At 36.8% G+C, this 27536-nt stretch overlaps 1 protein-coding gene across 22 annotated transcripts in view; it reads right to left on the bottom strand.

Annotated features, from left to right (window-relative positions):
* Window positions 1–27536, bottom strand: part of EMC2 (ER membrane protein complex subunit 2) — a 565050-nt gene that overhangs the window by 87516 nt on the left and 449998 nt on the right. Inside the window, exon 20 of one of the 22 annotated variants that reach the window (XR_006592752.1) lies at window positions 1197–2081. The exons of 20 other annotated variants lie outside the window; for them this stretch is intronic. The gene's annotated coding sequence lies outside the window, so the exon portion shown is untranslated. Of the gene's footprint in view, window positions 1–1196; window positions 2082–21586; window positions 22015–27536 lie in introns of those variants that run through there. One more of the 22 variants, XR_006592751.1, reaches the window with a different exon arrangement.

Genomic DNA, 27536 nt, shown 5'->3' with positions numbered 1-27536 from the left:
ATTGACAGTCTAATGTAATAACACATGGTAGGGTCACACTACCCAATACGTATGAATAAGAAAAAAAATATTTATAATTATATAATATAGAGTTTCCTGATAATTCAGTTCTGCATATGTAATGCAAACCATTTTAGAGAAGATTTGCAAGGAAAGATGGATGTGCTGATGTACGAGGTCACTTAAGAAACTTGACAATTTTGAGCCTTATCTCCTCAATCTCTGAAGTTGATTGCATGTTGCAAGTGACATTATCACATATACAAACGTTTTTAAAAAAATTAGAAAGAGTGGGATCTCTATAATAGCTCTTGAAGTATCACCTAATTGAAGGCTTGGTAATGCACAGTTACCCTAGCAGAAGCATGACCTTCTTAAAAGCAGATACTATGCCATAGAAGTCAATTGCATCCATTTTATGGATGAGGAAACTGAGGCACAGATATATCACATAACTTACCTAAGATCACAGAGCTAGTAAGTGGCCAGTTGAATTCTTCCTTTCACTGTATCTAACTTAATACTTTGCACATATAAGTCAAGAAGATTAGTGTTGAATGAATGCATGGTGAATTAACAGATGAATAAAGAATGTTGTCAAGTGACTGAAGTTGCAATTCCTTCTTCAGGTGTGCTGGCTTACTTCCGTATATTCAGCAAATGTAGCCTGAGCCTTGTCAACCATCAGTTCACAACAAATGCAGAAAACTGCCATGCCTACCATCCATTTCATAGAAGCCTAGAGGAAGTAAAAATATAAAACTCACTTTACACAGCAGGAGCCTGAATGGCTTTTTGGTTTTTTGTTTTTTAGAAGGCCTGCATGTTTTAGTGCAAAAGAGATGTGCAAGAATGAAGTTGTAGTAAGGTTAAATTTAGTGGGAAGGAGCCCCCTGTGTATAACTAGAAGACTAAAGAAGATCAAAAGGATCATAGACCTGGCATCTTATATGTGGCCCTAACACACCTACAAAAATAGTTTAAAGAAAATATGTAAAGCAGCCTTGAGTTCCATTTGGAAATATCAATGTAGAAAAATGTCTATTTTATATTTATATTATATTTTACAATTTCTCCCTCACAATCTGAGGGTTTTCTTTTCCATAGTTGTACTGATTATTCACCTAAACTTTTAGCATCTAGCATAAAGTCTCATAAACAAGGTCGCACACCATTAATAAAAAATAAAAGAAAGATCCACATGCAATTCATTTAATAAGCGGTAATACATGGTTGTGTCCAGTGAACAGAGGAAGGGTCAGCTCCCACGACGACCATGTTCCACATGCACGCAGGGCAGGCCTCCCTGTGCAGACCATGCAGTGTCCTTGAACAGCCCTAATCGCTGCAGCAGGAATTCACTTCCTGGCTCCCCTGAAAACATGATGCCACACTCACCACCAACCAGTTTCCATGACTGGTAAAATGAAAAGGAAATTGTGTGCTTTGAAGGGAAGACAGTGTTGCAGTTATGGTCTTCTACAAACGCCAACTGTTTTTTTTTTCAGGGCTCTGCATTCTGTGCCTAATTTTATATGTCAAAAACTGACTGGGCTAAGGGATGCCCACGTAGTTGAAAAAACATTGTTTTCTGGATATGTCTGTGAAGGGGTTTCTGGAAGAGAGTAGCATTTGAATTGGTAGACAGAGTAAAGAAGATCACCCTCGGCAAGGTAGGTGGGCCCCACGCAATCTGTTGAGGGCCTGAAGACAAGAAAAAGGTCAAAGAAGGGCAAATTTGTTCTCTGTTGAAGCTAGGAAGGACATCCATCTTCTCTCTTCCAACATTGGTGCTTCTGGCTCACAGACCTTTGGACGCAGACTGGTACTTACACCATTGGCTCCCCTGGTTCTCAGGCCTTAAGGTTTGGACTGGAACTACCACGTCAGCTTCCTCGGCCCTCTAGCTGGCAGACAGCAGATCGTGGGACTCCTCAGCTTCCATAATTATGAGGGTCAATTTCTTTAACAAATTTCTTTCTATGTATCTCCTATTGGTTCTGTTTCTCTGAAGAATCCTGACCGATACACAACCCTATCCAAGCAGAGAACGGAAGTAGGAGGACATGGGCAGGAGCTGCCTGAGAAAGAGGAGATGGGAGAAAATATAAACCTACTGGTGAGAGCTTTATAATGTATAGGTACCTCCTGCCATTTCTAAAGTCATAACTTGTTACTCTAGGCCAGTACCTAGCCTTTAAATTACACATTAACTGTAAGAAAGAGGTGTCACAATATCCTTTTAACATATGCAGCAGAGACTCAGTGTTAAGTAGGTTAGTTGCCAAATAATGTTTCCATTTGATTCTAAAGTCTATGATTTTCTCTCTACCAAGGGAATATATGGAGCTCTGGAATGTTTCTCTTCCTTCACCAGACTATCTGCTCACCCGGGATGGGGACCTAGTCTTTTTTTTTTTTTTTTTTTTTTGGTTATGGTCATATTCCCAGTGTACAGAACATTGTTTAGGTGCTTAATTGTTTTTCACCATTTGATTGATGATGAGGACAAAATCATGAGCATTCTTCAGGAAAAATAAGAGTGTCTCTAGAGACTGAAAATAATAATAATGAAAGCTGTAAGAATTTGTGTTGGAGGGGCACCTGGGTGGCTCAGTCGGTTAAGTGTTCAACATCAGCTCAGGTCATGATCTCATGTGCTGACAGCTTAGAGCCTGGAGCCTGCTTCCGATTCTGTGTCTCCCAATCTCTCTGTACCTCCCCCACTAGCACTCTGTCTCTGTCTCTCAGAAATGAATACATGTTAAAAAATAAAAAAAAAATAATTTGTGCTGGATAATTTATGATTGCCTCTCCAGATCCACTCTCAACTTGGCTCTTGGAGTTTGGTTTGAAGGACTACATCAGGGAGGCTCCCCTGCCATCCAGTGTTGGGTTGGTTTCAGCCAGTGGTCAGCACTGGTGGAAGATCAACAAGCTGGTGGAAGAGGGCAGAGTAATTAATCCACTGGCTCCCTCATTTGAGGTCATCTTCACTTGGCCAAACCTTTCCAACCGGGGTCGCTGCTTCTACAAAGGAATCCACTATGTGTATTTCAAATTTCAGTAACCGCTTCTTCCCCATGTCTCTTCAGAACTGGTGGTAGAAGTAGCTTCATAGTTTTCATTCCTTGTTTTCGTTTTTTACCCTATCCACTTATTTATAAATAGTTCATTTATCAAATTCTCTTCAATTCCCTATTTGACTGTGGCATCCATTTTATGCCAGGATCCTGAATTATTCAGTAATGTTCATTCATCCACTTGACAAATGTTTATTAAACCACAATTATATGCCTGTTATATACATTTTGGGGGGGAGGAGAGTAATGGCTCTCAGAAATCTGATTTATCCCTTCTCTTTGATAGTATTGTTTCCCCCTTTGCCAGCAATGCATCGTCCAGGTAAACAAATATGTGTGGTTAAAGTTTTTTCTGTTCTTCATCTTCATTTTTTTATTTGTGCATGTTTTTGTTTTGTTATTATTATTATTTTTTTGCATTCTGCTCAGGTATGGATAATTTTTTTATTAAAAAAATTTTTTTTAACACTTATTTATTTTTGAGACAGAGAGAGACAGAGCATGAATGGGGGAGGGTCAGAGAGAGGGAGACACAGAATCTGAAACAGGCTCCAGGCTCTGAGCTGTCAGCACAGATCCCGACGCGGGGCTCAAACTCACGGACCGCAAAATCATGACCTGAGCTGAAGTCGGCCGCTTAACCGACTGAGCCACCCAGGTGCCCCGGATAATTTTTTTGCATGCTATGTAACACTGAATGGAAGACATCCCCTGAAAGCTGTTTTTCTTCATACTAACTCTTGGAAATGTAGTACATATTTACAAATACGCCTTAATTTGCATTAGTTATATTTCAAGTGTTCAAAATACATGTTGACTAGTGGCTACTGAATTGGATTGTGTAGTTTTACAGCCTTGATAGAGCTCTCTCTGTTATCTGTTTTCTTTATGTTCTGCTCTTATTATCTTTATCTGTTTATACATTCCCTACTTCAGAGATCTCGTATGCCAAAGCAAGTTAGCTATATTGATGATTCCAAATATTATATCTCTATATAGAATGTTCATGGGCACTATAAACTCAGTATAAATCAGACTCTCCCATTGTACCCAAGAAAGTGACTTCTTCACTTTATCATTTCTAGTATTGGCATACTATCACCCATTCAGTAACCAGAGCTTAAAAGTTCAGACTTTCCCTTTCTATCTCCTACCAATGGTTTCCAAATCCTATGGCTATATTCTTAGAGTACAACACTCACTCCTTGCATTCCTATTTCAGACCCATTGAGGATGTTGCTGTTTAATTTACCTAAGTGCAGTCTTTATGTTGTCACACATTCTTAAGAAATATTCTAAGGCTCCATATTTCCTGAGAAATAAAATCAGAGATTTTTTAGTTTGGAATTCAGAGTGCTTTATAATATTATCTTTATACATCTATTCTTATCTCTGAGTAGTTTCTTTTTCTATGTTTATTTTTTTAGAGAGAGAGAAAGACAGAGCATGTGTGGGGAAGAAGCAAAGGGACAGAGAGGGAGACAGAGAATCCCACACAGGCTCCACACTCTCAGCACAGAGCTGGACGTGGAGCTCTATCCCACAAACCATGAGATCATGACCTAAGCTGACATCAAGAGTTAGATGCCTAACTGACCGACTGAGCCATCCAGGTGCCCCTCTGAGTAGTTTCTTATATGTAATCTGTATTCCAGGAAAACAAACAAACAACAAAAAAACAAAAAGTTCCCCCAGAACACTCTGCATTTTTCCCCCTTTATGTCCCTTTCTTTTTACTTCTTTACCTAGAATATTTTCCTCCTTTACCACCTGGCTCAATCCTGCCCACGCTTCAAGGCCCAGTACCAAAAGTACTTCTTGTAGGAACCATCCCTATACTCTTTCTCTTTTCTCTTAGAAAAAATTGATGTATTCTCTCCCTCCTTGGAACACACAATTAACTTCATTTTGCTTTTATTATACTGGCTGACTTTGGCCTTGTAGTATGTTTATTTTATATTTTTCATTCCCTTCTACTAGTTTTTTTTGAGGGTTAGCTTATGTATGGGAAGCCAGAAAGAGAGAGAGATAAGACCACTCCTGCTGAGAGTTTTGGAAAATAAAAAGATCCAAATTAGCATCTTGAGATGAAACATTTAAGGATTAGATGAAGAATTAGAGTCAAGCCAGGGAAGCTCGGTGGCTCAGTCAGTTGAGTGCTGAATTCAGTTCAGGTCATGATCTAGCTGTTTCTGAGTTCAAGCCCTAAATTGGGCTCTGTGTTGACAGCTCAAAGCCTGGAGCCTACTTCAAATTCTGTATTTCCCTCTCTCTCTCTGCCCCTTCCCTGCTCACACTCTGTCTCTCTCATTCTCAAAATGAATGAATGCTAATAAAAAAATTAAAAAAAAAGAATTGGAGTCCAGTCAATTTTTAAGTATGGAATAACTGTTTTCCTTCCACTGTCATCTCCAAATCTAGGCAAACTTGTTATTCCCCTAGTGTGCCCATTAGTTTAATTAAATCATATTTTTAGTTTTTGCCTAAATAGATGCAAGGACAAGAATTTCTATTATAGCCTTATTTTGGTATGGCAAGTATATACCACTAGACAACGTGTTTTAATTACTTCGATCATTTCTATTCTTTTTTTCCCATTTCAATGAAATAGAGGTCTAAAAAAACATTTACCTAAATCTTGAAGTAAGTTGTCCCAGTAAGTTGTCCCAGTATGTCCCATTTTCTCTTAAATGTTTCTGTATTTTCAGCTTCTTTTTAATTTATTTTCACAATAGCCTTCATATATTTCTAATCATAAATATCAAGTTAAAAATCAAGAATATATCATGACATTTTTTTGGCTGAACTGCCTTCTATTCTCTTTCCAAAACTTTGCCAAGTTGCATACTTCTTAAGGTCAAGGTAACAAATAAAAGATAAAAGTAGACTTCAGCCAAAGCACTTAGCAGCCTGTCAGAAAGCACTATAGTTGCTTCTGATTAAAACCAAATGAAACCAGACTTTCTTGAAAAAAGGTTTACAGAGTAACACAAAAGTGATAGCAAACAATTCATGCTGAGGGCAGCTGCTAGCAGCCTAGAAGAGTGACTCATACACTGATGAGAACTGGAGGTTTGAAGAGTGAGTTTGTAGACTATGGGTATACTTTTGTGTACTTTTTCAAAGTTTATTTATTTTGAGAGAAAGAGAGAGAGAGAGAGAGAGAGAGAGAGAGAGAGAGAGAGAGAACAAGCAGGGAAGGGCCAGAGAGAGAAGGAGAGAGAAAGAATCCTAAGCAGGCTCTGTGCTATCAGTGCAGAGCCAGACATGGGGCTTGATCTCATGAACTGTGAGATCATGACCTGAGTCAAAATCAAGAGTTGGATGCTTAACCGACTGAGCCACCCAGGCACCCATATGGGGATACTTTTAGAGGTTTCTGTAGGGTATCAGATGGGGATTTTTCATAAAGGTCTTGATTTCTACCTATTACTCCTACTAAGCATAGGAAAAGCCTAAGTTTAATAATGACAAAGGATGCCTCCTCCTTAAAAATCACTGGAGACCAAACTCCAAACTCTCTGTTTGCAAAGTTTATACCTCATTTATACTACTTATCTCAGTTGTAAAACAAAATTTGAGAACCTACAACTAGAATTAGTTGATATTATATATTGACATTGTATTACATTTATAAAGAATCACTATTGAACTTCCCACCTCATGCAAAATGCATGAGGATCATCTTAACTTTATATGTGGCAGGTGAGGTAGGAGGGGCATTACAAAAAGTCAAATGGATAAAACATTGTAGGAATAGGAGGAGAAAGCAGGGATTTAGGGAGAAGATCTGCAGCTAAGATTTGGTCATTGAGAAAGTACTACTGATTTCTGTCTCTGATGGAAGCAAGAATTTCAACAACCCCCATATCTATGGGTAAAGTAGAGCCTGTCAGGACACAGATTTAATGACCTGTCATACAAGCAGCCACACTATCCTAAGAGGGCTCATGGGATAGATTAGTTGGTCAGGGCAATCAGCAGTGCAGCAGAAAGACCTCTGACTTTGGGGTTAGAAACTTGGTAACGTTAATTTAGCTCTTCTACTCAGCTGGGTGTTATTGGAAAATTGTTGAACGTCTTTGAAATAATACCTTATCTCTCAAAGCAGAGGAGAATACCTTTGTTTTTGTGAGAAGTAATGGGATAGAGTATATGTAGAACATGAACTATGTGAATACATAATTAGTTTGGCTAGATCCAGATGAGGCTAACCTAAGTTTGTTCATCTTTGCATCTCTAGTACCTGCCATTTAGAATGTACCCACAGCTGCCAAATCAATGAATGAATAAAACAAGAGGAATCCTTGGGTCTTGAAGGAGAAAGAGTCTTGAAGGTGCCTTCTCACAAAGTGCCTTATTGGGGGCCATACAATAGGGGGTGCATGAGGGTGACGATATAGTAATAAATAAGGGACTAGGAGGGAAAAGAGGAAAATGTGGAAAGTGGAAGGAGATGGAAAAAGGTCAGAAAGGGGAACGATGGAATACTGAATTTTTCTAAGCTGGGAAAATTGTGTTGGAGTGCAAGGTGTATATGTGTGTGTGCACATGCACATGCATTTAGGTGAGTGTACATGAGAAGTTCAGTATACCACTACCTATTTGGGAGTCCTTTTCCTTTCTTTTTACATCTGTCTCCAAGGTGTGCATACTTAATAGTGGAGTACATAAAATAATCCAGGGTTATCTTCTAGAATTGTAGAGCAAGATTCTAGTACAGTTAAAGTGGGTTTTTGGAGATATTCTTTCAAGAAAAATAGATTTTTAAAAAACTCTTGGTAATGACTATTGTTTACTTCTTTTATACTATGATCTATGATTTATTTTTCTTTTAATTAAAAAAAATTAAAGAGAAAGAATGTGAGCAGGGGAGAGAGGAGAGAGAGAGAGAGAGAGGGAAAGAGAGAGAGAGAGAGAGAGAGAGAGAGAGAGAGAGAGAGAGAGAGAGAATCCCAAGCAGGCTCCACACTTAGCATGGAGCCCGACACAGGGCTCAATCCCACGGACTGTGAGATCATTACCTGAGCTAAAATCAAGAGTCTGATGTTCAACTGAGCCATCCAGCACCCCTGATCTATGGTTTCAAAGCAGTTTTTTAAAGTGTCTCTTATTCGCTATATGAAGTATACTTTTAAACTGATAAAGTGAGTTTTTGATCTATTCCTGGTAAGTATTTCTGGTTGTAAAAGAGAGATGTTTTTGTAGGAGCAGACATTGAATCTGCTGATAAATTTGAATGTTATCAAAGGAAGAATGCAACTCATTTTGGAACCCAAAAGCTCATGAAACATTTTTATAAATTAGTTGTTAAATAAACTCTCCCTTTTAAAATATGCAATGCATATGCACTACTCCCCAACTGCTATGAATGCTCAGTTGACGGGAACCACTTGACCTGGAAGTTGCCCCAGTGCCTACAGCCAATGTACAGTGTGTGGATAGATATGAGTGTTTAGAAAGCTGGTCTCCTCTGTGATCCACTTGTGTACCAGAGACTTACTGCCTGTGTTAGGCCAAGGGAGGACTTTAGCTAAGATTACATCCCTTCTGAGCTCTTTTCCCTTCTTTATCCTGTTTCCCTCTCCCTTATAGGTTGCACCTGGGAGTATATCTTCACCATATCTCTTTTACAAGAATCCTCATCTCTGGCTTTGCTTTTAGAGAACCAAATTAAGTCAGTCAATGTAAAGACTTTGACTTTTAGTCTGTGAGTGAAATGGGGGCTATGACAGGATTTGGGAAATGACATTGTCTGGCTTATATTTAGAATCATTCTTTTCACACTTGTGTGGAGAAGAGACTCAGAGAGAAAGGGATGGGAACAGAGAATTTGAGACAAGAGGATGATCACAGTAATCCAGGTAAGAGAGGACGGTGGCTTGGTAGCAGTAAAGGTGGTGAGAAGCAATTAGTTTCTGGAGTTATTCTGAAGTAATATCATACGAGACATTTGATGGATCATATATGATATTGACATTAACTGTAAAGCATAATAGTGCACTCAGAAAGCTGGTTGATTAAGCGGTCTATTTCCTGAAAAGCAGTCTTTGTTCTTCATTCTCCATACGAAACAGGACTTAATTAGCCATATGTTTGATTTTGATTCATTGTTTCTTCACTATGAAGCTATGACAGTTTTAAAAGGAGTCCTATTGAGATCAGTTTACTTCTGTTGAGATCAGCTACAAAATATTTGTAATTATTAAAAACCTATGCTAAAACATCTAAAGACCTAAATACAGTTCACTGAGAGGAAATATTAGGCCAAAACTTGCCAAAGAATCTATCTAAACCACTGATATTTTCTACACTTGTCTTGGAAATGGATCTGCAAAAAACCTTATGCCTCCAGGGTTTTTCTACCTTTGTCTACATCCCATGCCTTCTAATATAAATTGAGGTTTACCTTGAGTCTGATAACCTCCAAACTATAAACAATTAGGAGAACTGTGTAGGTTTAGATTCTATCGGAGAGAACATTAATAATCTGAGTGTTTATCTTCTTCACCATATGAAGAAGGAAGTTATACACAAATCCTAACTTCATCTACAGGCATCCAACTCTATTCTTTCAAGGCCCAAAGTAGACAACAAATCACTTGTTGAACAGTAAGTAGTAATTTTCTCATTCTGAGCTTGACTTCTTCCCCTACTCCTCATTCAACTCTCCACCACCCCCACTTAATGTGAATGTTAGAGTCAATGTGGTGTTAGAGTCAATGTGGTGTTAGAGTGAATTTTTATGTCCTAAAAGTACAACTTAATATCAGATCCACATCTGCTGAATGGAGAAAATTACAGGGAATTAACTCAAAGAATATCACATAAGGAAAAGGCATGTATATTTTTCTTGCTCATATGTTTCCAGGTAAGTTGAGAGGGTGAAACCTTTGTAACTGAACCTTCAAAGCTTTTATTTCCTTAGGATTCTGTTCCTCCTGTTTTACAACTTGTCTCTCTCTCTCTCTCTCTCTCACACACACACACACACACACACACACACACACACACACAATCAAGCTAAGTTCTAAGAAAGAATCTCCTATCATTACATTTAACTTTTGCTATTTTCACAGGATTAATGCAATTTAATTTCAGGAATTGAATTGCCATAACTAAGTCAACAAAGTACATTTACTATTGAAATAATAAATCATATTGTACACCTTCAGAATTCTACTGAGATCTCTGAAGGAATTGTTAATCAACTATAAAAATTCAGCGAATAGTGTGGTTCCAAATTAAATCTGTATCTCATTTATTAAGTGCCTACAGGAGAGTCACCACTTCATGACTCACAAGTAGACACTTAATAAAATTTGTTATTGGCAATACACATTTTGAGACAACTTTAGATCACCCTAATAACAGTTCTCTATTTTACCTCCTAGCTTGACCATTTCTTGAGAAAAATCTTATTACTATATCTTATTTGTAAGCTTAGTCTCTTCCCTTATTAATGTCATACTCAGCATGTGATGTGGTCCTATTTTGGGGATAGACAATAACAGATCTGTCTCTCTGCAGATACAAGCAGAGTTTATGGCTAATGTCCTTCTCTATACAATGCAGGGAATTAAGCACTGAGGTTAGCAATATTACATTAGAATCTAAACCTATACAGTTCCTCTGGAAATTTATAATCTTGATGCTATGAGATGCCTCTCTCCCTTATGATGTCTCATTTATTTATTTTTTTTGATGTGCCTTCAAGAGTGCTAGAGTCTTGTTAAGTTGTCTCTCTCCCTATACTTCTGTGACTCTTGGCTTAACAAGTTTGCCTGAGCATTATATTCCTCTTAGCCAGTGCTAATAGAAAAGCCACTGCTTTTCCAATGAAAGGTGAAAATATCACAAAACCTTCTTTGAACTCAGTGTAGTAGAAAAGAAAGGTGGCTGATAGAATTATAGGAATCTGACTACAATAAGTTCTATATATGAATATAAACAAAGAGCTCATGATGTTCCAATGGTGAGAACAATTAATTTTGATCAAGGGAATTAGAAAGACAATGCAGAAAACATGTTAATTGTCCAAAAAAAGAGAAGTAAGATTTCAACATGCAGATAAATAAAGAAAGACATTGTTAGGCAGAGAAGAACATGAGCAAAAATCAGAAAGAGCCATTCAGAACATGAAACAAGGAAGCTGTGGGGTCCAGACTGTGAAAGGCCTAAGGTGGGGCTGTCTGAAATGTAGTCTGGAAAATTCTTAGCTATTATCTCTTCCTATTGCTTCTACTCCATTCTCTGTCTCCTCCCTTTTTGGTGCTCCCCTTATATATACATCATACTTTTCACCTAATTTCCAATCTTTACTGCTCTTTGTTTTTGTATTCTGTATTTTGTATATCTCCACTTTTATCTCTATTCTTTTTGTTCTGCTAGATTTGGATTTAGTTTGTGCTTCTTTTTTCCTTAAAGTTAGGTTTTGATTGACAAAATTATTTCCCAATTTCGTAACATTTTAAATTTATAATGGTAAGCCTTGAACGGCAGTAAATACATGTGCATACATACATCCACACACGTGTGCACATGCACACAGAGTTAGTTTATAAAAATTGAGTGTTAAAAGAGAATTTCACATAAAATCATTAAAATGTGTATGTATTTTTTAATTTATTAAATGTAAACGTTTCTAACAAATATTATATTTTAATTTTCACTGATGTCTCTCTTCCTTTATGTCCCTCAAAGGATGCTTTCTCTTTTTAGAGACCTAATAATCTGCTAAATTCTAGATAATATTAATTAGAGGAATAAAAGCAAAAGAACAAAAGCAAAACAATGTTCAATTTGCTATATAATCTCCATATGAGCTCCATTTTGTATCCTTATCTGTATACTGATCCTAAAGCCAAAACTTAAATAAGATATGTAATAGAGTAAGGCTAAATCATTTTAAGACTAAGATTTGGAAATAGTGATATTTAAACAATGTTATGTCAATGTATCATATAGTAAAGTTAGTGAGAAAATAAATATGATATAGAGAAAAATGCTAATAACTCAGAAAAGGTAAAGAAGAAAAGGTAAATTAAAACCTATGCCCCATGACAAGATTTTTAATGAAGTTAAATTTGAATTAGACATTAAAACCTGAGTGCTTTAATCAAATATACCATTATACTGTCTTTGGACTCTAACATTTTCCTAATTGTAATCATACTTCAAAATTTAAAATTGCTGAAGGAGGGCAAGATGGCAGAATAGCATGGAAGTATTTTTGTGTCCTGTGTCCATGAAATGTAGCCAGATCAACACTAAACCATCCTGCACACCTAGAAAACTGATCTGAGGATTAAGACAACAATCTGCACAATCTGAACCACAGAACTCGGGAGGTACATGGCCCAGAGAGGTGAACTGGGGGGGAGAGAGAAGCTGTGGAGGGCAAGGAGCTGTTTTTGCTTATGGAGAGAGAATGGAGACAGGGGGACAGTATGGGAAAAGCACCCCCCCCAAAGCAGCTGGAGAGAAAGTGGAAAAGTGGAAAAAGCTGCAGGGAATGAACAAAAAAGGGAGAAAGGAAGAAGGAGAGGGTTTAAATTCCATTAAGACTCTATAAACAGGGGGAGCACAGAGTCTGAAACTCTGCAGCTCAATACCTGGCAGTGCTCTGGTGGGAAGGGCGAATCCCCAGGAGCAGAGTGAAATCCAAGGGATCCAAGGGCCATGCAGGGAAAAGTGTTTCCCCTGCTGGGAGGACATTTGATAGATGCTCTGTGGCATCCCCACAGCCAAAGGTGCCAGCAGATCCCAGAGAACCACCACATACACTCGTGCTGGAAAAAGGATGTTAAGGGTGAAGCCTGGTGCCAGATGTGTGTTGTGATATTCCATATCCCTGAAACACTACTACACGATCACATGAACTTTTTCTGGGGCAGGCTGGCACCCAGCCACAGTCTCAGGGTATCGGCAGCAGCACAGTCCTGCAAACGTTCCTGGGTGCAGCAGGCACCCAGCCATTGCTTGGTGAGACCCTCCCCTGGAAGGTCTGAGTGGGTCAAAACTGCAGTCCTTCAGAAGTGAGGGGTTGGGAAACACAGCTATAACTGAGATAAAACTCAGGAGGGAGGTGTTGCCTGGCAACCTGATGCTTGTTCACGAACAGTGTAAAAGCAGGGAGTGGATAGAAGCTGGAGACAAAGGAGGAGTGCACGATTGCTGATGGGGAGAACAGAGTTCCAATACTAGAGATTGGGTAGCTGGGTGATGCCATTTTCACTCCTTGTGTGCATGCACATACACACCTACAAGTGCCACAACAGTCCACCCCAGTAAGTTAAGAAGCGCCATCTAGTGGAGAATGGAGCCATTACACTAAACCCCGCCCTACTGGCCCAACCTCACTCTTCAGCAACACCACAAGTCTCTCTACTTGCTTAGTTTATGGACAATAAAGTGCTTCATAATTTGACTTCTAGGGGAAAAAGATACAATTTAAATCATATTTCAGTCTGTTTGCTGGTCCATCTATTCAATTTTTTTTCTTTTTCTTTCCTTTTCTTGAATACCAAAAGGGAAAAAATGTATTTTTATTTTCAATTTTTATTAAAAATAGGTTTTTAAATTTTTTATACCATATTTTTTACTTTTTTGTAAAATTTTCAAATTCTGTTTTACTTCCATCATCTAATCTTATTCTATTTCATTGTCTTCATTTTTCAAATTTCCAAACATTTTCCTTTTTCTCTTTTTCTTTTTTGTCCTTCCCTTTTTACTCTAATCCATAAAGCTCCTTTCAACAACCAGACCAAAATACACCTAAGATATAGCATCATTTATTTCATTTTTTTTGTGTGTGTTATTTTTAATTTTTTAATTCTATTATTTTTACCTTATTTCTTTTCTTCCTTCAAAATGATGAAATAAAGGAATTCACCCCAAAAGAAAGAGTAGGAAGAAACGACAAGCAAGGACTTAATCAACACAATTACAAGCAAGATGTCTGAACCAGAATTTAGAATCATGATAATAACAATACTAGTTGGGGTCCAAAATAGATTAGAATCCTTTTCTGCAGAGATAAAATAAGTAAAAGCTAGTCAGGATGAAATAAAAAATGCTATAACTGGGCTGCAATCTCGAATGGATGCCACGGTGGGAAGGATGAATGAGGCAGGACACAAAATCAGTGATATAGAGGACAAACTTCTGGAGAATAATGAAGCAGAAAAAAAGAGGGAGACTAAGACAAAAGAGCATGATTTAAGAATTAGAGAAATCAGTAACTCATTGAAAAGGAACAACATCAGAACCATAGGGTCCCAGAAGATGAAGAGAGAGAAAAAGGCATAGAAGAGTTTTGTGGGCAAATCACAGCAGAAAACTTTCCTAATCTGGGGAAAGACAGAAACATCAAGATCCAAAAAGCATACAGGACTCCCATTTTTTAACAAAAACCAACCATCAACAAGATATATCATAGTCAAATTCACAATACTCAGGCAAGGAAAGAATCATGAAAGCAGCAAGGGAAAAAAAAGCTCTTAACCTACAAGGGAACACAGATCAGGTTTGCAGCAAACCTACCCAAAGAAACTTGGTAGGCCAGAAAGGAGTGGCAGGATATATTCAACGTGCTGAATTGTAAAAATATGCAGCCAAGAATCCTTTATCCAGCAAGGCTATCATTCAAAATAGAAGGAGAGATGAAAAGTTTTCCAGACAAACAAAAATTAAAGGAGTTCATGACTACAAAACCAGCCCTGCAAGAAATTTTAAGGGGGACTCTCTGAGGGGATAAAAGACCAAAAAAGAAAAGAAAAAAAAAGAAAGAAAGAAAGAAAGAAAGAAAGAAAGAAAGAAAGAAAGAAAGACAAAAAGAAAAAGAAAAAAGACCAAAAACAACAAAGACTAGAAAGGACCAGAGAACACTACCAGAAACTCCAACTCTACAAGGAACATAATGGCAATAAATTCTTTCAGTACTTGCTCTAATCATCAATGGACTAAATGCTCCAATCAAAAGACATAGGGTGACAGAATGGATAAGAAAACAAGATCCATCTATATGCTGTTGACAAGAGACCCACTTTAGACCTAAAGACACCTTCAGATTGGTTAACAAGCTAATGGTTGACAAAAGAAAGCCATTGCAGTAATACTTATATCAGAAAATATAGATTTTAAAATAAAGACTGTAACAACAGATGAAGATGGGCATTATATCATAATGAAGGGGTCTATCCACCAAGAAGACCTAACAATTGTAAACATTTATGCTCCAAATGTGGATGAAACCAAATAAATATATCAATTAATCACAAACATAAAGAAACTCATTGATAATAATACCAAAATAGCAGGGGACTTCAACACACCACTTACAGCAATGTACATACCATCTAAACAGAAAATCAACAAGGAAACAATGGCTTTGAATGACAAACTGGACCAGATGGACTTAACAGATATATTCCATGAATATATGGATGAACATTTCATCCTAAAGCAGCAGTGCACATGGAACGTTCTCCAGAATAGATCACATACGGGGACACAAACCAGCCCCCAACAAGTTCGAAAAGACTGAGATCATACCATGTATATTTTCAGACCACAACCCTATGAAACTCGAAATCAACCACAAGAAAAAATTTGGAAAGATAACAAATACTTGGAGACTAAAGAACATCCTACTAAAGAATGAATGGGCTAACCAAGACGTTAAAGAGGAAATTAAAAGGTACATGGAAGCCAATGAAAATGATAACACCACAGCCCAGAACCTCTGGGACACAGCAAAGGCAGTTATAAGAGGGAAGTATATAGCAATCTAGGCCTTCCTAAAGAAGGAAGAAATATCTCAGATACACAACCTAACCTTACACCTTAAAGAGCTAGAAAAAGAACAGCAAATAAAACACCAAGCCAGCTCAAGACAGGAAATAATAAAGATTAAAGCAGAAATCAATGCTCCAAAATTAACAGTAGAACAGATCAATGAAACCAGAAGCTGGTTCTTTGAAGCAATTAACAAAATTGATAAACCACTGGCCAGTTTGATCAAAAAGAAAAAGGAAAGGACCCAAATAAATAAAGTCAAGAATGAAAGAGGAGAGATCACAACCAACACAGCAGAAACACAAACAATAATAAGCGAATATTACCAGCAATTATACACCAAAGGAAAAAAAAGGCTATCTGGAAGAAATCTACAAATTCCTAGAAACATATGCACTACCAAAACTGAAACAGGAAGAAATAGAAAATTTGAACACACCCATAACCAGCAAAGAAATTGAATTAATAACCAAAAATCTACCAAAAAACAAAGAGTCCAGGGCCAGATGGCTTTCTAGGGGAATTCTACCAAATACTTAATGAAGAGTTAACACCTACTCTCTTGAAGCTGTTCCAAAAAATAGAAATGGAAGGAAAACTTCCAAACTCTTTCTAGGAAGCCTGCATTACCTTGATTCCCAAGCCTGACAAAGACCCCACTAAAAGGGGAAACTATAGACCCACTTCCCTGATGAACATGGATGAAAAAATCCTCAACAAGATATTAGCCAACTGGATCCAACAGTACACTAAAAGAATTATTCATCACGACCAAGTGGGATTTATTCCTGGGATGCAGGTTCAATATCTGCAAAACAATCAATGTGATTCATCACATCAATAAAAGAAAGGACAAGAACCACACGATCCTCTCAATAGGTGCAGAGAAAGCATTTGACAAAATTCAGCAACATTTCTTGATAAAAACCATAAAGAAAGTAGGGATAGAAGGATCATACCTCGAGATCAAAGAAGCCATATATGAAAGACCCAATGCTAATATCATCCTCAATGGGGAAAAACTGAGTTTTCCCCCTAAGGTCAGGACTAAGACAGGGATGTCCACCCTCACCACTGTTATTCAACATAGTATTGGAAGTCTTAGCCTCAGCAATCAGACAACACAAAGAAATGAAAGGCATCCAAATTTACCAGGAGGAGGTCAAAATTTCACTCTTCCCAGATGACATGATACTCTCTATGGAAAATCCAAGAGATTCCACCAAAAACTGCCAGAACTGATCCATGAATTGAGGAAAGTGGCAGGATATAAAACCAATGCACAGAAATCAGTTGCATTCCTATACACCATTAATGAAGCAACAGAAGAAGAAATCAAGGAATCAATCCCATTTACAATTGCACCAAAACCCATAAAATACCTAGGAATAAATCTAACCAAAGAGGTGAAAAATCTATACACTGAAAACTATAGAAAGCTTATGAAAGACATGGAAGAAGACACAAACAAATGGAAAAATATTCCATATTCCTGGATAGGAAGAAAAAATATTGTTAACATGTGAATACTACCCAAAGCAATCTACATATTCAATGCAATCCCTCTATCAAATATCCCCTATCAAAATAACACCAGCATTCTTCACAGAGCTAGAACAAACAATCCTAAAATTTGTATGGAACCAGAAAAGACCCCAAATAGCCAAAGCAATCTTGAAAAAGAAAATCAAAGCAGGAGGCATCACAATCCCAGACTTCAAGCTGTATTATAATGTTGTAATCATCAAGAGAGTGTGGTACTAGCACAAAAACAGACACTCAGATCAATGAAACAGAACAGAGAACCCAGAAATGGACCCACAAACGTATGACCAACTAATCTTTGACAACGTGGGAAAGAATATCCAATGGAATAAAGACAGTTTCTTCAGCAAGTGGTGCTGGGAAAACAGGTCACTGACATGTGAAAAAAATGAACCTGGACCACTTTCTTACACCATACACAAAAATAAACTCAAAATGGGTGAAAGAACTAAATGTAAGACAGGAAGCCCTCAAAAACCTTGAGGAGAAAACAGGAAAAACCTCTTTGACCTTGGCCGCAGCAACTTCTTACACTCCACACGTCTCCAGAGGCAAGGGAAACAAAAGCAAAAATGCACTATTGTGACCTCATCAAGATTAAAACTTTCTGCACAGCTAAGGAAACAATCAGCAAAACTAAAAGGCAACCGACAGAATGGGAAAAGATATTTGAAAATGACATATCAGATAAGGGTTAGTATCCAAAATCTATAAAGAACTTATCAAACTCAATATCCAAACAACAAATAATCCAGTGAAGAAATGGGCAAAAGACATGAATAGACACTTCTCCAAAGAAGACATCCTGATGGCCAACGGACACATGAAAAAATGCTTAATATCACTCATCATCAGGGAGTACAATTGAAAACCACAATGAGATACCACCTCAGACCTGTCAGAATGGCTAACGTTAACAACTTGGGCTACAACAGATGTTGGCGAGGATGCAGAGAAAGATGATATCTTTTGCACTGCTACTGTGAATGGAAACTGGTGCACCACTCTGGAAAACAGAATGGAGTTTCCTCAAAAAATAAAAAATAGAACCACCCTATGACTCAGCAATTGCACTACTAGGTATTTATCCAAGGGATATAGGTAACCTGTTTTGAAGGGGAACATGCACACCAATGTTTGTAGCAGCACTATCGACAATAGCCAAAGTATGGAAAGAGCCCAAATGTCCATCGATGGATGAATGGACAAAGAAGATGTACTACATATATACAATAGAGTATTACTCGGCAATCAAAAAGAATGAAATCTTGCCATTCCTGACTACAAGGATGGAACTGGATGGTATTATGCTAAGTGAAATTAGAGAAAGACAAATATCATATGACTTCACTCATATGAGGACTTTAAGATACAAAATATATTAACATAAGGGAAGGGAAGCAAAAATAATATAAAAACAGGGAGGGGGACAAAACATAAGAGACTCTTAAATATGGAGAACAAACAGAGGGTTACTAGAGAGGTTGTGGGAGGGCAGATGGGCTAAATGGGTAAGGGGCATTAAGGAATCTCTTCCTGAAATCATTGTTGCATTATATGCTAACTACTTGGATGCAAATTTAAAATAAATAAAGAGAAAAAAATTTTTAGCCAAAATTTAAAATTGCTTTAAATACTTATGTAAAATATAATTACAATAATATTTCCTTAATTTCTATTTTCGTGTCCAGCTAAAGGCAAAATTGCAGTAATTTGTGAACATAAACCTTATATATTTTAAATAATTTCAGATATACCAGATGGCTATGTCTGTTAGTCTGGTAGACTAATTGCTATAACACAAGTTTTCAGAGGCTTAAGGCCATAAATAGTGAGTACTTATTGAGCCTAATAAGTGTTGTTGAAGGGGATGTGGGCAGGGACTTCTCCATGCGATCATTCAGAGATCCAGTCTTTTCGATTTTATTCATCCCCCTCTTCTATCCAGAAAATCCTCTTCACTCGGTCCATAGGTAGAAAAAAACAATGAAAATTGTAGGTGGGATGTTTTTATGAACCAAACCTAGAAATAGCAACGTCATTGACCTCTTGTTGTGTTGGCCAAAATCCCATCAAATGGTCATACTATTTAATAATAAGAAAAACTGAAAAAAAGGTTGTTTGGAAGAAGGCAAAAAGAAATATTGGTGATCTCTGATATTGTTTTCCACAGTGGCTAAAAGATACTTTAATATAAATATTTGGAAAGGTAGAACCAGCTTCCATAGCTCTATATGGAAGGGCTAGTAGTCGAAAACTGCTGTCAAGTAAACACTTGCAGTTATAGGAACAACAGCAGTTTTAAATGTAAAATGAACTTAAAATAGTGGAGCATAGTATCTAATGGGAAATTTGACATAATCACAACAGAATGAAGAATTAATAATGTTGACTCAAGAGCAAAGTAATTTGATTGTGCAATGTTTGTGGATATATTCAAAGGATGGTTGCCAAAAGAAACTATAATATTAATATTATTCATTCCATAGTGTATTTTAAGTATTGTTATATTGGATTTGTTTTTTTGTGTGTGTGTTAGTATAGAAAATAAATAAGTAATTACATTAGTTTCCATCAGCTTTTCACTTAGATGGAAAACTATATAGCTTATTAAATTATAAAAGAACAGAGAGTACAATTATACTTCACTTAAGTGGTTAAAAAATTATGTGGTTATATTGCAGAGAAATGTTAACAATATCAATACAGATGCCTATCTTTTCATTTTTACATTTTATTTGGTTATTTTTTAGTGTGTATATTTTATTTGCAATGTTTTAAAATTTTTAATAGGTAATATACATGTTTCAAAACACATGCTTTAAAAAAAAACTAAAAGTAAATAGCATACAGTAAAAAGCCTTGATAATATCTTATCTGTTAATCACCCTGTTCCAAACCCTAACCCTAACACATGAACACCTTTTTAAGTTTCTTATCAGTCTTTTCAGAGATTCCCTTTACAAATAGAAGCAAATATAGTGATTTTTTAATAAAAAGCATTCTTTTCTGCATGTTTTTTTAAATAAAAGGTGAAAGATTTGATAAGAAAAGAAACAATAGTATGTTTGTTTGTTTTCACTGAACAGTATATCTTAGAGATTTTTCTCTATCAGTGCAAACAGAACTTCCTTATTCTTTTCTTAAAAAAGTGCTTACAGGGGCGCCTGGGTGGCGCAGTCGGTTAAGCCTCCGACTTCAGCCAGGTCACGATCTCGCGGTCCGTGAGTTCGAGCCCCGCATCGGGCTCTGGGCTGATGGCTCAGAGCCTGGAGCCTGTTTCCGATTCTGTGTCTCCCTCTCTCTCTGCCCCTCCCCCGTTCATGCTCTGTCTCTCTCTGTCCCAAAAATAAAATAAAAATATGGAAAAAAAATTTAAAAAAAAAGTGCTTACAGTAACTAGTTAATAACAACCAGGAGAAGCACATTCAGAATAGTGGTTTACTTTGATGACAAATGGTTGTTCTTTAAAGACCAATGGACATAGACAAAATCCATTAAGGTGAAAGGCTATTTCAAATACTCAACAGTTCACACCAAATTTCAAAAATGGTATTTTAAAGAGCTAAGTGTTTGTATCCACTGCCAGCAATGCAATGCCTACTTTATGATGACTTGAAACAAAGCAAATGCTTGTAAGAGAAAACCTATATTTTAATTTTGTCTAAGTTGACTCTGTCAACAGTCCGGTAATATTTTCCTCCTAATACAATATTCCCTCTATATATGGCTGTTACTGGGAGCCACACAGTTTAGGTAATGAGGATGTAAGTTAGAGAGAACCTGATGCAGTTTAAATAGACAATAACTTTTGACTTCTCTCTCACTATGCTAATAGTTATATCTAAAAAATAGCAATTTTTAAAAAGATACCATTTCCAATTTCTTTATTACCTTTAACCTTTGGAAATGAATTCCATAAAACTACAAAATTAGCAAATGTCTTGAAATCTGTCCATAAAACAAATTACCTCTCATTTGAACCTCTCATTTATTAGTGTACAACTCAGTCTTAAAAAACAAAAACAAACAAATAAAAAACCTGGCTCTCTTTCCAAAGATAGTATTCTACTGGTCTTTAAAAAAGGAAACTTTATTTTAACTTTATACCCATCTCATACCCCAATTTCAAAACTCATCATTTATTTATACTGGTCATGGACATTTCCAAAATGAAATTTTATATTTTGTTCCCAAAGTTTCCATTTATCTGAAAACTGATGTGTTCCTTTATTGAAGAAGTTTGGCCTGCTGGTGTTGGTGTATAGGTCCAATATTCTTCATGCTCATCTTTACATCTGGAAGTATTTCCTGTGGTTCACTATCTTTATCTCCATTAAAAGCTGCTGCTACTAAAAGGACTTTTGGAGCAAGAGTTGGAACTATTTCTTTGGCTTACTTAATCCAGGTTTGATGGAATCTTTGTTGTCTGATTATGGTAAATTCAGACTTGCAGATTTTCATAAGCTTTGTTTGTTTGTATGCAGCTTCTGGAGCTCACAGCTTCTCAGCATGGCAACTGGAACTTTCTCCTCCATTACTCTGGTGGCTCCAGACTTCTCTCCTGGCTATCCATCCACCATTTTCCCTGCAGCCATACAATGACATAACCTCTTTATTTTATTTCAGTTTTTTTTCCATTGTATGAATACACCGATCCCCTTTTTGATAAGAAACTTGGGTGTTTTCAATTTTTTTATTACAAACAATATGTCATTTTATACTGATGCAAATATATCTACATGATAATTCCCCAAAGTGGGATTGCTGGCCCCAAACTATAAATTACTGTATTTGTGATTTTGATGGTATCAGTTCTCCTCCATGGTCAATCCAATTGGCAATACATGAGAATGCCCTGAATACATGATTCTGAAATACAGTTTTTCTAGCTTTTTTATTAACATGTCCTAAAAACTGTTTTACTATAATAAGTACACATTAGTCTGCTTTGCATCCCTGATAATAGGACTTTGGTCCCTAATATTATTTTCCAGTTAAAAGAACTAGGATTCTACAGAAAGTAGGTAATACGCCATTTGGGGACATAAAAAAATCAAGATGGTCTGGAATATCTGGTTGCCAGGAAAACAAAGATGTTGTCTAAGTTTCTGGGACTCTATTAGATAGTAGAATTAGCTTAAATGGATTCCTACTTGCCAAGTTGTGATAACTGGATTACCAGAAGAAGAATAATATTATAGTTACTTAATGCAAGGCAAGTGTGTGGAAGATATGAATCAATCAATCATGATACTCAAAAAATTAGAATTTTTATTTTCTTCAAATAGTGAGTATTGTCTTTAGCTTGAGTCTATTCAGATGAAAACAATATATTTATTTGTGTGTTTATTTTCCTGATGGATAAAATCCACAATGCTAACTTAGTAAGTCACTATTAATGAAGATTTTAAAGAAGTGCTTCCCCAAATTTGAAATATCCTTGCCCAAATGATAGGGGTAGACATGCCCTCTGTGAAACTTCACAAATGATATAAAATTTGACTTTGCACATCACTGATAATTAGCAGAGGGTAGTAGGACATCAATACAGGTTTTTAAAAGATGTTAAACACCTTAATATTTCTGACAAATGAAAAACAAAAAACAAAGTAGACTCAATGACTGGATATTTTGCCATGATTCTCCTAGGTAGAAAAAAAAATCCAAAGAAATATGGGACTCTTATTCCAAAAATATCTATGAGACTTTCTGCTAAAATTCAGTGTTTTTCACCTACAAATCAAAGATGTATTATAAGTTACCTTGATAAATTATGATAAAACATTAAGGAAGTAGGTAAAGGCATTCTATGCACACATGAGAGGTTCTCAACAGCCTAACCAAGAAAGCTATGACATGATCTACAGCCAGAATATTGAGTCCTCAACAAGACTGACTGGAGAAAGATGTCTCTTTGATTTCAAGGAAGGGACAACAGAAGGGATGATAGCTACTCCCCCCTATCACTGCAGTGTCAAATTCTAAGCCTGGATTCATATATCTCATTGTAAGAAGACATTTACCCAGACAGTGTAACAATACAATAGCAAGCAGTTTGAGTGTTTTGTTTCTTTAGATTTTTAGCTTCCGTGTAATTTACATATAGATAAGTGTGCAAATCATGAATGCACACAAAATATTCATAAAGTGAGCACACTACTTTAACCACATCCCAGGTCAAAAAGTAGATTATCATCAGCTGTCCCAAAAGCCCACCTGTGGCCCATCTTAACCAAAATCCCTCTGTCCTATACAAAGATTACCACCACCCTCATTCCTCATGCCATAGATGATCAGCTTTATTAAAGAATATTGAAATATTGCATATATACAAAATAGCATACAAATCACATGTACAACTCTGAATTTTCACAAAGTGGAAATGCCCATATAATCAGCATCCAGTTACGATACTAGAAAAAACAAGTCCAAAAAAAGTTTTCCAACATCTTAAAAGTCTCCACCACTATAACTTGTAACATCCCTTTCTGGACTTCGTGTACATGGAATCACAATCGCAAGCATTTCTTTATGTCCACCTTCTCTGCTTCAACATTATGTTTGTAAGATTCATCCATATTTTTTTATGTAGCTGTAGTTTATTTTCATTGCTGTTTAGTACATGTTTTACTGATAATCTGCAATTTATCCTTTCTGTCATTGATGGGCATTATGGTTATCTGTCATTTGAACTATGATGAATGGTGCTCCTCTGGGCATTCTTGCTTGTGAGTGTTTTTGACAGTCTTACAATGAGCCCAGTAGAGTGCTCTTTGATGCTTACTCTGTTAGGGGATTGCAATTTCAGAAGTCAGACTGAATGTGGTAGTAACCTCTCCTCTAGCAAAACAAACCAAACAAACAACTTAAGAGAAGAAGAACTGCTTTTTGGTTCAAAGAAAAGTTTCCTAATTCAGTCACTGAAACCATGTTGTTAGCCAACAATCACCTTGGTTGTCCCATCATTGCTTCATTATTGCTTTTGGAATATTTGGGACAATCATCAGCTTTAACTGATTTTTTAAATGTTTGTTTGTTTGTTGATATATATATTTAGAGCATGGAAGGGGGTGGGAAGCAGAGAGAATCCCAAGTAGGCTCTGCACTTTAAGCTTTCAGTGCAGAGCCTGACACAGAGCTTGAGCCCATGAACCTTGAGATCATAACCTGAGCTGAAATAGAGTCAGACATTTAACACATTGAGCCACCCAGACACACCTCATTGGCTATAACTTCTGAGATAAAGGACTTTAGGAATTCATAATAAATGGATGTGGCTATGACAGATGAATACCATTGGGCATTTACAATATAAAGAGTTTTTTTTTTCTTGTTACTGTTATTATCCTAATGGTTTACCATTGTGGTGGTGATTTGAATGCTCCAACATGCTGGATCTGGGCTAAAATTCATTTTCAGAGAGGCAACCCCATAAGCCATTATCTTTTACATGGGATGGCATGTGTGACAATTGGAAACTCTGGATATGTACCACCTTATGATTTGTTTTCCCAAGTTATTTTTCTCTTCCTATTTCTTTACCTAGACTACTCACTGACTTTCATCTGCTTCTTTTTAGTCACAGTACAGGAAATGGTATATGAAACATGCCATCTCGACTTTAGAGACTAAAACCTCCACTGTTCCTTTGTTCCCACCCCTTTTAATTTTACTTTCAGGATGCTGACCTGAAAATCCTGTCACCCTTTGCTTTGCAGTTTCACCCTCTCATAACACTCATGAGTTTTACTAACTCATAAACGTGATCAAGTTTCTATCACTAAAAAAAAAAAGAAAAAAGAAAAAAGCCTCAATCCTGTGTTCCCTTTCAAAAAGAGCAGGGAGCTCTCCTTCAATCCTATGTCCCCTTTAAATACTTCAGCCTTCCCTACTCCAAGTCAGGCTCCTTGACTGATTGCATTCACTATTTCCACCTTCCTTACCTCTGTGACTTGCCAATTCACAGCAATCTGGCTTTGGCTCCCACTGCTTCTATATAAATATACTTTGGCACATATCCCCAGTGGCATTCCACTTGTCAAATTCAGTGACCCTTTTTTATATTACATCTTACTTGACCTCATCAGCATTTGGCACTTGTGAGCACTTCCTTTGTGAAGCTCTCAGCTCTTTTCCTCTAGGACACCATTTCTCCCAGTTTTCTTCCTAAATTTTCTTCCTAGTTTATTGTTTCCTTTCCTTTATCTCTTCCCTTAAATGTATGTGTTGCTCCAAGGTTCTATCATTGGCCCTTTGCTATTCATTATCTGTACATTATATGCCCACGATTATTCTCATTTCTATGGTTTCAACTATCAATCCTATCTCTAATGCAGATTCTTTTTTGGGTTCCAAATGCATCTGTGCAATGGCATGGTGGACATACTCACCAAAGGGCATCTCAAAATCAGTTTTTCAAAACTGGAGTCAATATTTCCCCAAGTATTCCATATGTGTCATTCGTCCAACTGAACCAAAAACCTGTAAGTCATTCCAAACTTATCTTCTCTCTCCCCACTCCTCATTAAATTTGTGACGACAGCCAATCCTATTAATTCTATTGCTATACTTTTTTGGTAGTTTTGACATTCTCTCTATGAGTCATCAGCAGAGAGGGAAGTTCTAAATCTTCATTTTTCAGACACTTTCAATGCTGTTGTAAAAATCTCATAAAAGAGGTTTTTAATATTTAATATTACATATTTCTCATAGACTTTTCCACTGACAGAAAACATCTCCCATATCTTCTTTTGTTGGGAGTGAGTATACCCCCTCTTAGATACTGCAGAGAAAATGCTAGGTAGAGCCAAGCAGCCATTATAGTCATTTCTTATTAACAACCACATTAATGTAAGTTCTTAAATATGGTTACCAGATAAAATACTATACACCTAGATAAATGACTTTCAGATAAACAAACAAACAAAAATTTATTATAAGTATGTACCATTCAATATTGGGACATACTTATACTAAAAAAAAAATCATTGCTCATCTGAGATTCAAATTTAACTGGGCATTAAGTAAATCTGACAACCCTAGTTAAAGCTCTTTTTCTTCCAAACCCATACCTTCTAGGATGCAGGAAAAAAACTCTGGGGATCTAGAGTCACCAGATAGTCATCATTGTCACAACCCAAAAATTGTTTAGAACACCTCCAATTTGCACTATGTTGGGGTTTAAATCACTTACCCTGGTGCCTGTGAAACACCCGGCCATTATTATGACCATATCACATTTCCTCTTTCCACTTAAGTCTCCTACCCAAACCCAACCTGGCCCTGGAATGTGTCCAGATCGAGACAGTAAAGCCTGACTAATTTTTATGCCGAAGAATTGTCATCTTGTGGAGTTAACCCCTACCTCTCAAGATCATAAGTTGCCTTAGGTATTCCCCTACACATTATTTTTTCCAGCCACTGGATACTGATTCCTCTTTCAGTCCTAATTGTATTTACAAACAACAAGAATTTGGGTTATTCCTTTGAACTATACAACTCCTCAAGAAATTTACTTAGATATTCTTTGTCTGCTTCTTTATGCAGTTACCTGGTGGACAGCACACTGAGGCGATTCTCCTAGTCAGAAATCAAAGGGCATGCTTGGCATAATCCATCCTAAGGAGCTGTTACATGAGTCATTATATACATTTCAGTCACTGTAAATACTTCCCTAACCGTATTCTGGGACATCAGGCAGACTTTCATGGAAACACAAGTTTAATTGGCTTTGAGTCCACATGCAGAATTCTTCCTGCAAGGCCACTTGAATTCTTTCTCATAAGTGAAGAATTTTGCTTCCTGAGGGTTCTCTACTTGTGTTGTCTCTAGGAACCATCCAAACCACCACTCAAAATTCCTTCCCCCATCTCTGGAAGAGATCTTGCTCTACATTATCCCATTTTTGGGTGCTAGTAGATACAAGTTCTATTGTCAGCCCCACAGAAAGAATGAAATACATACATGATTTGACCTTAACAAGTTGAACTAGATTAAAATTTATAACTAGTCTCAAAATATTCTCTGTCCTCCCACAATATTTTTTTCTCTTCTAGAAAGAACCCACATTTCTAAAACAAGTGGCATATTTATTAGCCAGGATTAAAA

This window comes from Felis catus, chromosome F2 (assembly GCF_018350175.1).
Source record: "Felis catus isolate Fca126 chromosome F2, F.catus_Fca126_mat1.0, whole genome shotgun sequence".
NCBI classification, from domain to species: domain Eukaryota; kingdom Metazoa; phylum Chordata; class Mammalia; order Carnivora; family Felidae; genus Felis; species Felis catus.
Note: the sequence above shows the minus strand (reverse complement) of the source record. Positions and strands in the feature narration are given on the sequence as shown.